A 15,287-nucleotide genomic window follows, 5' to 3' on the forward strand; every position below is an offset into this window, starting at 1 on the left:
GACTCCATACTAGCACCAACGGGCTGCTAAAGCGTTTCGCAGAAAACACCAAGGAACCTGTTTCTCACTCCAACCACAAAGCGTGCGCAGCACGAGTCTTGGCACAGCAGAACACTTCCTTTGGCATGCCCTTTGCAGCCTCACTCCAAACGGGGCTCTCCGCTTCATCCATCCCCTGACTCCATACTAGCACCAACGGGCTGCTAAAGCGTTTCGCAGAAAACACCAAGGAACCTGTTTCTCACTCCAACCACAAAGCGTGCGCAGCACGAGTCTTGGCACAGCAGAACACTTCCTTTGGCATGCCCTTTGCAGCCTCACTCCAAACGGGGCTCTCCGCTTCATCCATCCCCTGACTCCATACTAGCACCAACGGGCTGCTAAAGCGTTTCGCAGAAAACACCAAGGAACCTGTTTCTCACTCCAAGCACAAAGCGTGCGCAGCACGAGTCTTGGCACAGCAGAACACTTCCTTTGGCATGCCCTTTGCAGCCTCACTCCAAACGGGGCTCTCCGCTTCATCCATTCCCTGACTCCATACTAGCACCAACGGGCTGCTAAAGCGTTTCGCAGAAAACACCAAGGAACCTGTTTCTCACTCCAACCACAAAGCGTGCGCAGCACGAGTCTTGGCACAGCAAAACACTTCCTTTGGCATGCCCTTTGCAGCCTCACTCCAAACGGGGCTCTCCGCTTCATCCATCCCCTGACTCCATACTAGCACCAACGGGCTGCTAAAGCGTTTCGCAGAAAACACCAAGGAACCTGTTTCTCACTCCAACCACAAAGCGTGCGCAGCACGAGTCTTGGCACAGCAAAACACTTCCTTTGGCATGCCCTTTGCAGCCTCACTCCAAACGGGGCTCTCCGCTTCATCCATCCCCTGACTCCATACTAGCACCAACGGGCTGCTAAAGCGTTTCGCAGAAAACACCAAGGAACCTGTTTCTCACTCCAACCACAAAGCGTGCGCAGCACGACTCTTGGCACAGCAAAACACTTCCTTTGGCATGCCCTTTGCAGCCTCACTCCAAACGGGGCTCTCCGCTTCATCCATCCCCTGACTCCATACTAGCACCAACGGGCTGCTAAAGCGTTTCGCAGAAAACACCAAGGAACCTGTTTCTCACTCCAAGCACAAAGCGTGCGCAGCACGAGTCTTGGCACAGCAGAACACTTCCCTTGGCATGCCCTTTGCAGCCTCACTCCAAACGGGGCTCTCCGCTTCATCCATCCCCTGACTCCATACTAGCACCAACGGGCTGCTAAAGCGTTTCGCAGAAAACACCAAGGAACCTGTTTCTCACTCCAACCACAAAGCGTGCGCAGCACGAGTCTTGGCACAGCAAAACACTTCCTTTGGCATGCCCTTTGCAGCCTCAGTCCAAACGGGGCTCTCCGCTTCATCCATCCCCTGACTCCATACTAGCACCAACGGGCTGCTAAAGCGTTTCGCAGAAAACACCAAGGAACCTGTTTCTCACTCCAACCACAAAGCGTGCGCAGCACGAGTCTTGGCACAGCAGAACACTTCCTTTCGCATGCCCTTTGCAGCCTCACTCCAAACGGGGCTCTCCGCTTCATCCATCCCCTGACTCCATACTAGCACCAACGGGCTGCTAAAGCGTTTCGCAGAAAACACCAAGGAACCTGTTTCTCACTCCAACCACAAAGCGTGCGCAGCACGAGTCTTGGCACAGCAAAACACTTCCTTTGGCATGCCCTTTGCAGCCTCACTCCAAACGGGGCTCTCCGCTTCATCCATCCCCTGACTCCATACTAGCACCAACGGGCTGCTAAAGCGTTTCGCAGAAAACACCAAGGAACCTGTTTCTCACTCCAAGCACAAAGCGTGCGCAGCACCAGTCTTGGCACAGCAAAACACTTCCTTTGGCATGCCCTTTGCAGCCTCACTCCAAACGGGACTCTCTGCTTCATCCATCCCCTGACTCCATACTAGCACCAACGGGCTGCTAAAGCGTTTCGCAGAAAACACCAAGGAACCTGTTTCTCACTCCAAGCACAAAGCGTGCGCAGCACGAGTCTTGGCACAGCAAAACACTTCCTTTGGCATGCCCTTTGCAGCCTCACTCCAAACGGGGCTCTCCGCTTCATCCATCCCCTGACTCCATACTAGCACCAACGGGCTGCTAAAGCGTTTCGCAGAAAACACCAAGGAACCTGTTTCTCACTCCAAGCACAAAGCGTGCGCAGCACCAGTCTTGGCACAGCGAAACACTTCTCTTGGCATGCCCTTTGCAGCCTCACTCCAAACGGGGCTCTCCGCTTCATCCATCCCCTGACTCCATACTAGCACCAACGGGCTGCTAAAGCATTTCGCAGAAAACACCAAGGAACCTGTTTCTCACTCCAACCACAAAGCGTGCGCAGCACGAGTCTTGGCACAGCAGAACACTTCCTTTCGCATGCCCTTTGCAGCCTCACTCCAAACGGGGCTCTCCGCTTCATCCATCCCCTGACTCCATACTAGCACCAACGGGCTGCTAAAGCGTTTCGCAGAAAACACCGAGGAACCTGTTTCTCACTCCAACCACAAAGCGTGCGCAGCACCAGTCTTGGCACAGCAAAACACTTCCTTTGGCATGCCCTTTGCAGCCTCACTCCAAACGGGGCTCTCCGCTTCATCCATCCCCTGACTCCATACTAGCACCAACGGGCTGCTAAAGCGTTTCACAGAAAACACCAAGGAACCTGTTTCTCACTCCAAGCACAAAGCGTGCGCAGCACGAGTCTTGGCACAGCAGAACACTTCCCTTGGCATGCCCTTTGCAGCCTCACTCCAAACGGGGCTCTCCGCTTCATCCATCCCCTGACTCCATACTAGCACCAACGGGCTGCTAAAGCGTTTCGCAGAAAACACCAAGGAACCTGTTTCTCACTCCAAGCACAAAGCGTGCGCAGCACGAGTCTTGGCACAGCAAAACACTTCCTTTGGCATGCCCTTTGCAGCCTCACTCCAAACGGGGCTCTCCGCTTCATCCATCCCCTGACTCCATACTAGCACCAACAGGCTGCTAAAGCGTTTCGCAGAAAACACCAAGGAACCTGTTTCTCACTCCAACCACAAAGCGTGCGCAGCACGAGTCTTGGCACAGCAAAACACTTCCTTTGGCATGCCCTTTGCAGCCTCACTCCAAACGGGGCTCTCCGCTTCATCCATCCCCTGACTCCATACTAGCACCAACGGGCTGCTAAAGCGTTTCGCAGAAAACACCAAGGAACCTGTTTCTCACTCCAAGCACAAAGCGTGCGCAGCACGAGTCTTGGCACAGCAAAACACTTCCCTTGGCATGCCCTTTGCAGCCTCACTCCAAACGGGGCTCTCCGCTTCATCCATCCCCTGACTCCATACTAGCACCAACGGGCTGCTAAAGCGTTTCGCAGAAAACACCAAGGAAGCTGTTTCTCACTCCAAGCACAAAGCGTGCGCAGCACGAGTCTTGGCACAGCAAAACACTTCCTTTGGCATGCCCTTTGCAGCCTCACTCCAAACGGGGCTCTCCGCTTCATCCATCCCCTGACTCCATACTAGCACCAACGGCCTGCTAAAGCGTTTCGCAGAAAACACCAAGGAACCTGTTTCTCACTCCAAGCACAAAGCGTGCGCAGCACGAGTCTTGGCACAGCAAAACACTTCCTTTGGCATGCCCTTTGCAGCCTCACTCCAAACGGGACTCTCCGCTTCATCCATCCCCTGACTCCATACTAGCACCAACGGGCTGCTAAAGCGTTTCGCAGAAAACACCAAGGAACCTGTTTCTCACTCCAAGCACAAAGCGTGCGCAGCACGAGTCTTGGCACAGCAAAACACTTCCTTTGGCATGCCCTTTGCAGCCTCACTCCAAACGGGACTCTCCGCTTCATCCATCCCCTGACTCCATACTAGCACCAACGGGCTGCTAAAGCGTTTCGCAGAAAACACCAAGGAACCTGTTTCTCACTCCAAGCACAAAGCGTGCGCAGCACCAGTCTTGGCACAGCGAAACACTTCTCTTGGCATGCCCTTTGCAGCCTCACTCCAAACGGGGCTCTCCGCTTCATCCATCCCCTGACTCCATACTAGCACCAACGGGCTGCTAAAGCATTTCGCAGAAAACACCAAGGAACCTGTTTCTCACTCCAAGCACAAAGCGTGCGCAGCACGAGTCTTGGCACAGCAGAACACTTCCTTTGGCATGCCCTTTGCAGCCTCACTCCAAACGGGGCTCTCCGCTTCATCCATCCCCTGACTCCATACTAGCACCAACGGGCTGCTAAAGCGTTTCGCAGAAAACACCGAGGAACCTGTTTCTCACTCCAACCACAAAGCGTGCGCAGCACCAGTCTTGGCACAGCAAAACACTTCCTTTGGCATGCCCTTTGCAGCCTCACTCCAAACGGGGCTCTCCGCTTCATCCATCCCCTGACTCCATACTAGCACCAACGGGCTGCTAAAGCGTTTCACAGAAAACACCAAGGAACCTGTTTCTCACTCCAAGCACAAAGCGTGCGCAGCACGAGTCTTGGCACAGCAGAACACTTCCCTTGGCATGCCCTTTGCAGCCTCACTCCAAACGGGGCTCTCCGCTTCATCCATCCCCTGACTCCATACTAGCACCAACGGGCTGCTAAAGCATTTCGCAGAAAACACCAAGGAACCTGTTTCTCACTCCAAGCACAAAGCGTGCGCAGCACGAGTCTTGGCACAGCAAAACACTTCCTTTGGCATGCCCTTTGCAGCCTCACTCCAAACGGGGCTCTCCGCTTCATCCATCCCCTGACTCCATACTAGCACCAACAGGCTGCTAAAGCGTTTCGCAGAAAACACCAAGGAACCTGTTTCTCACTCCAAGCACAAAGCGTGCGCAGCACGAGTCTTGGCACAGCAAAACACTTCCTTTGGCATGCCCTTTGCAGCCTCACTCCAAACGGGGCTCTCCGCTTCATCCATCCCCTGACTCCATACTAGCACCAACGGGCTGCTAAAGCGTTTCGCAGAAAACACCAAGGAACCTGTTTCTCACTCCAAGCACAAAGCGTGCGCAGCACGAGTCTTGGCACAGCAGAACACTTCCTTTGGCATGCCCTTTGCAGCCTCACTCCAAACGGGGCTCTCCGCTTCATCCATCCCCTGACTCCATACTAGCACCAACGGGCTGCTAAAGCGTTTCGCAGAAAACACCAAGGAACCTGTTTCTCACTCCAAGCACAAAGCGTGCGCAGCACGAGTCTTGGCACAGCAGAACACTTCCTTTGGCATGCCCTTTGCAGCCTCACTCCAAACGGGGCTCTCCGCTTCATCCATCCCCTGACTCCATACTAGCACCAACGGGCTGCTAAAGCGTTTCGCAGAAAACACCAAGGAACCTGTTTCTCACTCCAACCACAAAGCGTGCGCAGCACGAGTCTTGGCACAGCAGAACACTTCCCTTGGCATGCCCTTTGCAGCCTCACTCCAAACGGGGCTCTCCGCTTCATCCATCCCCTGACTCCATACTAGCACCAACGGGCTGCTAAAGCGTTTCGCAGAAAACACCAAGGAACCTGTTTCTCACTCCAAGCACAAAGCGTGCGCAGCACGAGTCTTGGCACAGCAAAACACTTCCTTTGGCATGCCCTTTGCAGCCTCACTCCAAACGGGGCTCTCCGCTTCATCCATCCCCTGACTCCATACTAGCACCAACGGCCTGCTAAAGCGTTTCGCAGAAAACACCAAGGAACCTGTTTCTCACTCCAAGCACAAAGCGTGCGCAGCACGAGTCTTGGCACAGCAAAACACTTCCTTTGGCATGCCCTTTGCAGCCTCACTCCAAACGGGACTCTCCGCTTCATCCATCCCCTGACTCCATACTAGCACCAACGGGCTGCTAAAGCGTTTCGCAGAAAACACCAAGGAACCTGTTTCTCACTCCAAGCACAAAGCGTGCGCAGCACGAGTCTTGGCACAGCAAAACACTTCCTTTGGCATGCCCTTTGCAGCCTCACTCCAAACGGGGCTCTCCGCTTCATCCATCCCCTGACTCCATACTAGCACCAACGGGCTGCTAAAGCGTTTCGCAGAAAACACCAAGGAACCTGTTTCTCACTCCAAGCACAAAGCGTGCGCAGCACCAGTCTTGGCACAGCGAAACACTTCTCTTGGCATGCCCTTTGCAGCCTCACTCCAAACGGGGCTCTCCGCTTCATCCATCCCCTGACTCCATACTAGCACCAACGGGCTGCTAAAGCGTTTCGCAGAAAACACCAAGGAACCTGTTTCTCACTCCAACCACAAAGCGTGCGCAGCACGAGTCTTGGCACAGCAGAACACTTCCTTTGGCATGCCCTTTGCAGCCTCACTCCAAACGGGGCTCTCCGCTTCATCCATCCCCTGACTCCATACTAGCACCAACGGGCTGCTAAAGCGTTTCGCAGAAAACACCAAGGAACCTGTTTCTCACTCCAAGCACAAAGCGTGCGCAGCACCAGTCTTGGCACAGCAAAACACTTCCTTTGGCATGCCCTTTGCAGCCTCACTCCAAACGGGGCTCTCCGCTTCATCCATCCCCTGACTCCATACTAGCACCAACGGGCTGCTAAAGCGTTTCACAGAAAACACCAAGGAACCTGTTTCTCACTCCAAGCACAAAGTGTGCGCAGCACGAGTCTTGGCACAGCAAAACACTTCCTTTGGCATGCCCTTTGCAGCCTCACTCCAAACGGGGCTCTCCGCTTCATCCATCCCCTGACTCCATACTAGCACCAACAGGCTGCTAAAGCGTTTCGCAGAAAACACCAAGGAACCTGTTTCTCACTCCAAGCACAAAGCGTGCGCAGCACGAGTCTTGGCACAGCAAAACACTTCCTTTGGCATGCCCTTTGCAGCCTCACTCCAAACGGGGCTCTCCGCTTCATCCATCCCCTGACTCCATACTAGCACCAACGGGCTGCTAAAGCGTTTCGCAGAAAACACCAAGGAACCTGTTTCTCACTCCAAGCACAAAGCGTGCGCAGCACGAGTCTTGGCACAGCAAAACACTTCCCTTGGCATGCCCTTTGCAGCCTCACTCCAAACGGGGCTCTCCGCTTCATCCATCCCCTGACTCCATACTAGCACCAACGGGCTGCTAAAGCGTTTCGCAGAAAACACCAAGGAACCTGTTTCTCACTCCAACCACAAAGCGTGCGCAGCACGAGTCTTGGCACAGCAAAACACTTCCTTTGGCATGCCCTTTGCAGCCTCACTCCAAACGGGGCTCTCCGCTTCATCCGTCCCCTGACTCTATACTAGCACCAACGGGCTGCTAAAGCGTTTCACAGAAAACACCAAGGAACCTGTTTCTCACTCCAAGCACAAAGCGTGCGCAGCACGAGTCTTGGCACAGCAAAACACTTCCTTTGGCATGCCCTTTGCAGCCTCACTCCAAACGGGACTCTCCGCTTCATCCATCCCCTGACTCCATACTAGCACCAACGGGCTGCTAAAGCGTTTCGCAGAAAACACCAAGGAACCTGTTTCTCACTCCAAGCACAAAGCGTGCGCAGCACGAGTCTTGGCACAGCAAAACACTTCCTTTGGCATGCCCTTTGCAGCCTCACTCCAAACGGGGCTCTCCGCTTCATCCATCCCCTGACTCCATACTAGCACCAACGGGCTGCTAAAGCGTTTCGCAGAAAACACCAAGGAACCTGTTTCTCACTCCAAGCACAAAGCGTGCGCAGCACCAGTCTTGGCACAGCGAAACACTTCTCTTGGCATGCCCTTTGCAGCCTCACTCCAAACGGGGCTCTCCGCTTCATCCATCCCCTGACTCCATACTAGCACCAACGGGCTGCTAAAGCGTTTCGCAGAAAACACCAAGGAACCTGTTTCTCACTCCAAGCACAAAGCGTGCGCAGCACGAGTCTTGGCACAGCAAAACACTTCCTTTGGCATGCCCTTTGCAGCCTCACTCCAAACGGGGCTCTCCGCTTCATCCATCCCCTGACTCCATACTAGCACCAACGGGCTGCTAAAGCGTTTCGCAGAAAACACCAAGGAACCTGTTTCTCACTCCAAGCACAAAGCGTGCGCAGCACGAGTCTTGGCACAGCAAAACACTTCCCTTGGCATGCCCTTTGCAGCCTCACTCCAAACGGGGCTCTCCGCTTCATCCATCCCCTGACTCCATACTAGCACCAACGGGCTGCTAAAGCGTTTCGCAGAAAACACCAAGGAACCTGTTTCTCACTCCAAGCACAAAGCGTGCGCAGCACGAGTCTTGGCACAGCAAAACACTTCCTTTGGCATGCCCTTTGCAGCCTCACTCCAAACGGGGCTCTCCGCTTCATCCATCCCCTGACTCCATACTAGCACCAACGGGCTGCTAAAGCGTTTCGCAGAAAACACCAAGGAACCTGTTTCTCACTCCAAGCACAAAGCGTGCGCAGCACGAGTCTTGGCACAGCAAAACACTTCCTTTGGCATGCCCTTTGCAGCCTCACTCCAAACGGGGCTCTCCGCTTCATCCATCCCCTGACTCCATACTAGCACCAACGGGCTGCTAAAGCGTTTCGCAGAAAACACCAAGGAACCTGTTTCTCACTCCAAGCACAAAGCGTGCGCAGCACCAGTCTTGGCACAGCAAAACACTTCCTTTGGCATGCCCTTTGCAGCCTCACTCCAAACGGGACTCTCCGCTTCATCCATCCCCTGACTCCATACTAGCACCAACGGGCTGCTAAAGCGTTTCGCAGAAAACACCAAGGAACCTGTTTCTCACTCCAAGCACAAAGCGTGCGCAGCACGAGTCTTGGCACAGCGAAACACTTCTCTTGGCATGCCCTTTGCAGCCTCACTCCAAACGGGGCTCTCCGCTTCATCCATCCCCTGACTCCATACTAGCACCAACGGGCTGCTAAAGCATTTCGCAGAAAACACCAAGGAACCTGTTTCTCACTCCAAGCACAAAGCGTGCGCAGCACGAGTCTTGGCACAGCAGAACACTTCCTTTGGCATGCCCTTTGCAGCCTCACTCCAAACGGGGCTCTCCGCTTCATCCATCCCCTGACTCCATACTAGCACCAACGGGCTGCTAAAGCGTTTCGCAGAAAACACCGAGGAACCTGTTTCTCACTCCAACCACAAAGCGTGCGCAGCACCAGTCTTGGCACAGCAAAACACTTCCTTTGGCATGCCCTTTGCAGCCTCACTCCAAACGGGGCTCTCCGCTTCATCCATCCCCTGACTCCATACTAGCACCAACGGGCTGCTAAAGCGTTTCACAGAAAACACCAAGGAACCTGTTTCTCACTCCAAGCACAAAGCGTGCGCAGCACGAGTCTTGGCACAGCAGAACACTTCCCTTGGCATGCCCTTTGCAGCCTCACTCCAAACGGGGCTCTCCGCTTCATCCATCCCCTGACTCCATACTAGCACCAACGGGCTGCTAAAGCGTTTCGCAGAAAACACCAAGGAACCTATTTCTCACTCCAAGCACAAAGCGTGCGCAGCACGAGTCTTGGCACAGCAAAACACTTCCTTTGGCATGCCCTTTGCAGCCTCACTCCAAACGGGGCTCTCCGCTTCATCCATCCCCTGACTCCATACTAGCACCAACAGGCTGCTAAAGCGTTTCGCAGAAAACACCAAGGAACCTGTTTCTCACTCCAAGCACAAAGCGTGCGCAGCACGAGTCTTGGCACAGCAAAACACTTCCTTTGGCATGCCCTTTGCAGCCTCACTCCAAACGGGGCTCTCCGCTTCATCCATCCCCTGACTCCATACTAGCACCAACGGGCTGCTAAAGCGTTTCGCAGAAAACACCAAGGAACCTGTTTCTCACTCCAACCACAAAGCGTGCGCAGCACCAGTCTTGGCACAGCAAAACACTTCTCTTGGCATGCCCTTTGCAGCCTCACTCCAAACGGGGCTCTCCGCTTCATCCATCCCCTGACTCCATACTAGCACCAACGGGCTGCTAAAGCGTTTCGCAGAAAACACCAAGGAACCTGTTTCTCACTCCAACCACAAAGCGTGCGCAGCACGAGTCTTGGCACAGCAAAACACTTCCTTTGGCATGCCCTTTGCAGCCTCACTCCAAACGGGGCTCTCCGCTTCATCCATCCCCTGACTCCATACTAGCACCAACGGGCTGCTAAAGCGTTTCGCAGAAAACACCAAGGAACCTGTTTCTCACTCCAAGCACAAAGCGTGCGCAGCACGAGTCTTGGCACAGCAAAACACTTCCCTTGGCATGCCCTTTGCAGCCTCACTCCAAACGGGGCTCTCCGCTTCATCCATCCCCTGACTCCATACTAGCACCAACGGGCTGCTAAAGCGTTTCGCAGAAAACACCAAGGAACCTGTTTCTCACTCCAAGCACAAAGCGTGCGCAGCACGAGTCTTGGCACAGCAAAACACTTCCTTTGGCATGCCCTTTGCAGCCTCACTCCAAACGGGGCTCTCCGCTTCATCCATCCCCTGACTCCATACTAGCACCAACGGGCTGCTAAAGCGTTTCGCAGAAAACACCAAGGAACCTGTTTCTCACTCCAAGCACAAAGCGTGCGCAGCACGAGTCTTGGCACAGCAGAACACTTCCTTTCGCATGCCCTTTGCAGCCTCACTCCAAACGGGGCTCTCCGCTTCATCCATCCCCTGACTCCATACTAGCACCAACGGGCTGCTAAAGCGTTTCGCAGAAAACACCAAGGAACCTGTTTCTCACTCCAACCACAAAGCGTGCGCAGCACGAGTCTTGGCACAGCAAAACACTTCCTTTGGCATGCCCTTTGCAGCCTCACTCCAAACGGGGCTCTCCGCTTCATCCATCCCCTGACTCCATACTAGCACCAACGGGCTGCTAAAGCGTTTCGCAGAAAACACCAAGGAACCTGTTTCTCACTCCAACCACAAAGCGTGCGCAGCACGAGTCTTGGCACAGCAGAACACTTCCCTTGGCATGCCCTTTGCAGCCTCACTCCAAACGGGGCTCTCCGCTTCATCCATCCCCTGACTCCATACTAGCACCAACGGGCTGCTAAAGCGTTTCGCAGAAAACACCAAGGAACCTGTTTCTCACTCCAAGCACAAAGCGTGCGCAGCACGAGTCTTGGCACAGCAAAACACTTCCTTTGGCATGCCCTTTGCAGCCTCACTCCAAACGGGGCTCTCCGCTTCATCCATCCCCTGACTCCATACTAGCACCAACGGCCTGCTAAAGCGTTTCGCAGAAAACACCAAGGAACCTGTTTCTCACTCCAACCACAAAGCGTGCGCAGCACGAGTCTTGGCACAGCAAAACACTTCCTTTGGCATGCCCTTTGCAGCCTCACTCCAAACGGGGCTCTCCGCTTCATCCATCCCCTGACTCCATACTAGCACCAACGGGCTGCTAAAGCGTTTCGTAGAAAACACCAAGGAACCTGTTTCTCACTCCAAGCACAAAGCGTGCGCAGCACGAGTCTTGGCACAGCAAAACACTTCTCTTGGCATGCCCTTTGCAGCCTCACTCCAAACGGGGCTCTCCGCTTCATCCATCCCCTGACTCCATACTAGCACCAACGGGCTGCTAAAGCGTTTCGCAGAAAACACCAAGGAACCTGTTTCTCACTCCAAGCACAAAGCGTGCGCAGCACCAGTCTTGGCACAGCAAAACACTTCCTTTGGCATGCCCTTTGCAGCCTCACTCCAAACGGGGCTCTCCGCTTCATCCATCCCCTGACTCCATACTAGCACCAACGGGCTGCTAAAGCGTTTCACAGAAAACACCAAGGAACCTGTTTCTCACTCCAAGCACAAAGCGTGCGCAGCACGAGTCTTGGCACAGCAGAACACTTCCCTTGGCATGCCCTTTGCAGCCTCACTCCAAACGGGGCTCTCCGCTTCATCCATCCCCTGACTCCATACTAGCACCAACGGGCTGCTAAAGCGTTTCGCAGAAAACACCAAGGAACCTGTTTCTCACTCCAACCACAAAGCGTGCGCAGCACGAGTCTTGGCACAGCAAAACACTTCCTTTGGCATGCCCTTTGCAGCCTCACTCCAAACGGGGCTCTCCGCTTCATCCATCCCCTGACTCCATACTAGCACCAACGGGCTGCTAAAGCATTTCGCAGAAAACACCAAGGAACCTGTTTCTCACTCCAACCACAAAGCGTGCGCAGCACGAGTCTTGGCACAGCAGAACACTTCCCTTGGCATGCCCTTTGCAGCCTCACTCCAAACGGGGCTCTCCGCTTCATCCATCCCCTGACTCCATACTAGCACCAACGGCCTGCTAAAGCGTTTCGCAGAAAACACCAAGGAACCTGTTTCTCACTCCAAGCACAAAGCGTGCGCAGCACGAGTCTTGGCACAGCAAAACACTTCCTTTGGCATGCCCTTTGCAGCCTCACTCCAAACGGGGCTCTCCGCTTCATCCATCCCCTGACTCCATACTAGCACCAACGGCCTGCTAAAGCGTTTCGCAGAAAACACCAAGGAACCTGTTTCTCACTCCAAGCACAAAGCGTGCGCAGCACAAGTCTTGGCACAGCAAAACACTTCCTTTGGCATGCCCTTTGCAGCCTCACTCCAAACGGGACTCTCCGCTTCATCCATCCCCTGACTCCATACTAGCACCAACGGGCTGCTAAAGCGTTTCGCAGAAAACACCAAGGAACCTGTTTCTCACTCCAAGCACAAAGCGTGCGCAGCACCAGTCTTGGCACAGCAAAACACTTCCTTTGGCATGCCCTTTGCAGCCTCACTCCAAACGGGGCTCTCCGCTTCATCCATCCCCTGACTCCATACTAGCACCAACGGGCTGCTAAAGCGTTTCGCAGAAAACACCAAGGAACCTGTTTCTCACTCCAAGCACAAAGCGTGCGCAGCACCAGTCTTGGCACAGCGAAACACTTCTCTTGGCATGCCCTTTGCAGCCTCACTCCAAACGGGGCTCTCCGCTTCATCCATCCCCTGACTCCATACTAGCACCAACGGGCTGCTAAAGCGTTTCGCAGAAAACACCAAGGAACCTGTTTCTCACTCCAACCACAAAGCGTGCGCAGCACGAGTCTTGGCACAGCAGAACACTTCCTTTGGCATGCCCTTTGCAGCCTCACTCCAAACGGGGCTCTCCGCTTCATCCATCCCCTGACTCCATACTAGCACCAACGGGCTGCTAAAGCGTTTCGCAGAAAACACCGAGGAACCTGTTTCTCACTCCAACCACAAAGCGTGCGCAGCACGAGTCTTGGCACAGCAAAACACTTCCTTTGGCATGCCCTTTGCAGCCTCACTCCAAACGGGGCTCTCCGCTTCATCCATCCCCTGACTCCATACTAGCACCAACGGGCTGCTAAAGCGTTTCGCAGAAAACACCAAGGAACCTGTTTCTCACTCCAAGCACAAAGCGTGCGCAGCACGACTCTTGGCACAGCAGAACACTTCCCTTGGCATGCCCTTTGCAGCCTCACTCCAAACGGGGCTCTCCGCTTCATCCATCCCCTGACTCCATACTAGCACCAACGGGCTGCTAAAGCGTTTCGCAGAAAACACCAAGGAACCTGTTTCTCACTCCAACCACAAAGCGTGCGCAGCACGACTCTTGGCACAGCAAAACACTTCCTTTGGCATGCCCTTTGCAGCCTCACTCCAAACGGGGCTCTCCGCTTCATCCATCCCCTGACTCCATACTAGCACCAACAGGCTGCTAAAGCGTTTCGCAGAAAACACCAAGGAACCTGTTTCTCACTCCAAGCACAAAGCGTGCGCAGCACGAGTCTTGGCACAGCAAAACACTTCCTTTGGCATGCCCTTTGCAGCCTCACTCCAAATGGGACTCTCCGCTTCATCCATCCCCTGACTCCATACTAGCACCAACGGGCTGCTAAAGCGTTTCGCAGAAAACACCAAGGAACCTGTTTCTCACTCCAAGCACAAAGCGTGCGCAGCACGAGTCTTGGCACAGCAAAACACTTCCTTTGGCATGCCCTTTGCAGCCTCACTCCAAACGGGGCTCTCCGCTTCATCCATCCCCTGACTCCATACTAGCACCAACGGGCTGCTAAAGCGTTTCGCAGAAAACACCAAGGAACCTGTTTCTCACTCCAAGCACAAAGCGTGCGCAGCACCAGTCTTGGCACAGCGAAACACTTCTCTTGGCATGCCCTTTGCAGCCTCACTCCAAACGGGGCTCTCCGCTTCATCCATCCCCTGACTCCATACTAGCACCAACGGGCTGCTAAAGCATTTCGCAGAAAACACCAAGGAACCTGTTTCTCACTCCAAGCACAAAGCGTGCGCAGCACGAGTCTTGGCACAGCAGAACACTTCCTTTGGCATGCCCTTTGCAGCCTCACTCCAAACGGGGCTCTCCGCTTCATCCATCCCCTGACTCCATACTAGCACCAACGGGCTGCTAAAGCGTTTCGCAGAAAACACCGAGGAACCTGTTTCTCACTCCAACCACAAAGCGTGCGCAGCACCAGTCTTGGCACAGCAAAACACTTCCTTTGGCATGCCCTTTGCAGCCTCACTCCAAACGGGGCTCTCCGCTTCATCCATCCCCTGACTCCATACTAGCACCAACGGGCTGCTAAAGCGTTTCACAGAAAACACCAAGGAACCTGTTTCTCACTCCAAGCACAAAGCGTGCGCAGCACGAGTCTTGGCACAGCAGAACACTTCCCTTGGCATGCCCTTTGCAGCCTCACTCCAAACGGGGCTCTCCGCTTCATCCATCCCCTGACTCCATACTAGCACCAACGGGCTGCTAAAGCGTTTCGCAGAAAACACCAAGGAACCTGTTTCTCACTCCAAGCACAAAGCGTGCGCAGCACGAGTCTTGGCACAGCAAAACACTTCCTTTGGCATGCCCTTTGCAGCCTCACTCCAAACGGGGCTCTCCGCTTCATCCATCCCCTGACTCCATACTAGCACCAACAGGCTGCTAAAGCGTTTCGCAGAAAACACCAAGGAACCTGTTTCTCACTCCAAGCACAAAGCGTGCGCAGCACGAGTCTTGGCACAGCAAAACACTTCCTTTGGCATGCCCTTTGCAGCCTCACTCCAAACGGGGCTCTCCGCTTCATCCATCCCCTGACTCCATACTAGCACCAACGGGCTGCTAAAGCGTTTCGCAGAAAACACCAAGGAACCTGTTTCTCACTCCAAGCACAAAGCGTGCGCAGCACCAGTCTTGGCACAGCAAAACACTTCTCTTGGCATGCCCTTTGCAGCCTCACTCCAAACGGGGCTCTCCGCTTCATCCATCCCCTGACTCCATACTAGCACCAACGGGCTGCTAAAGCGTTTCGCAGAAAACACCAAGGAACCTGTTTCT

Source organism: Tinamus guttatus, unplaced genomic scaffold (genome assembly GCF_059628265.1).
Source record: "Tinamus guttatus ecotype Peru unplaced genomic scaffold, ASM5962826v1 Tinamus_guttatus_pri_ptg000361l, whole genome shotgun sequence".
Lineage (NCBI taxonomy): Eukaryota > Metazoa > Chordata > Aves > Tinamiformes > Tinamidae > Tinamus > Tinamus guttatus.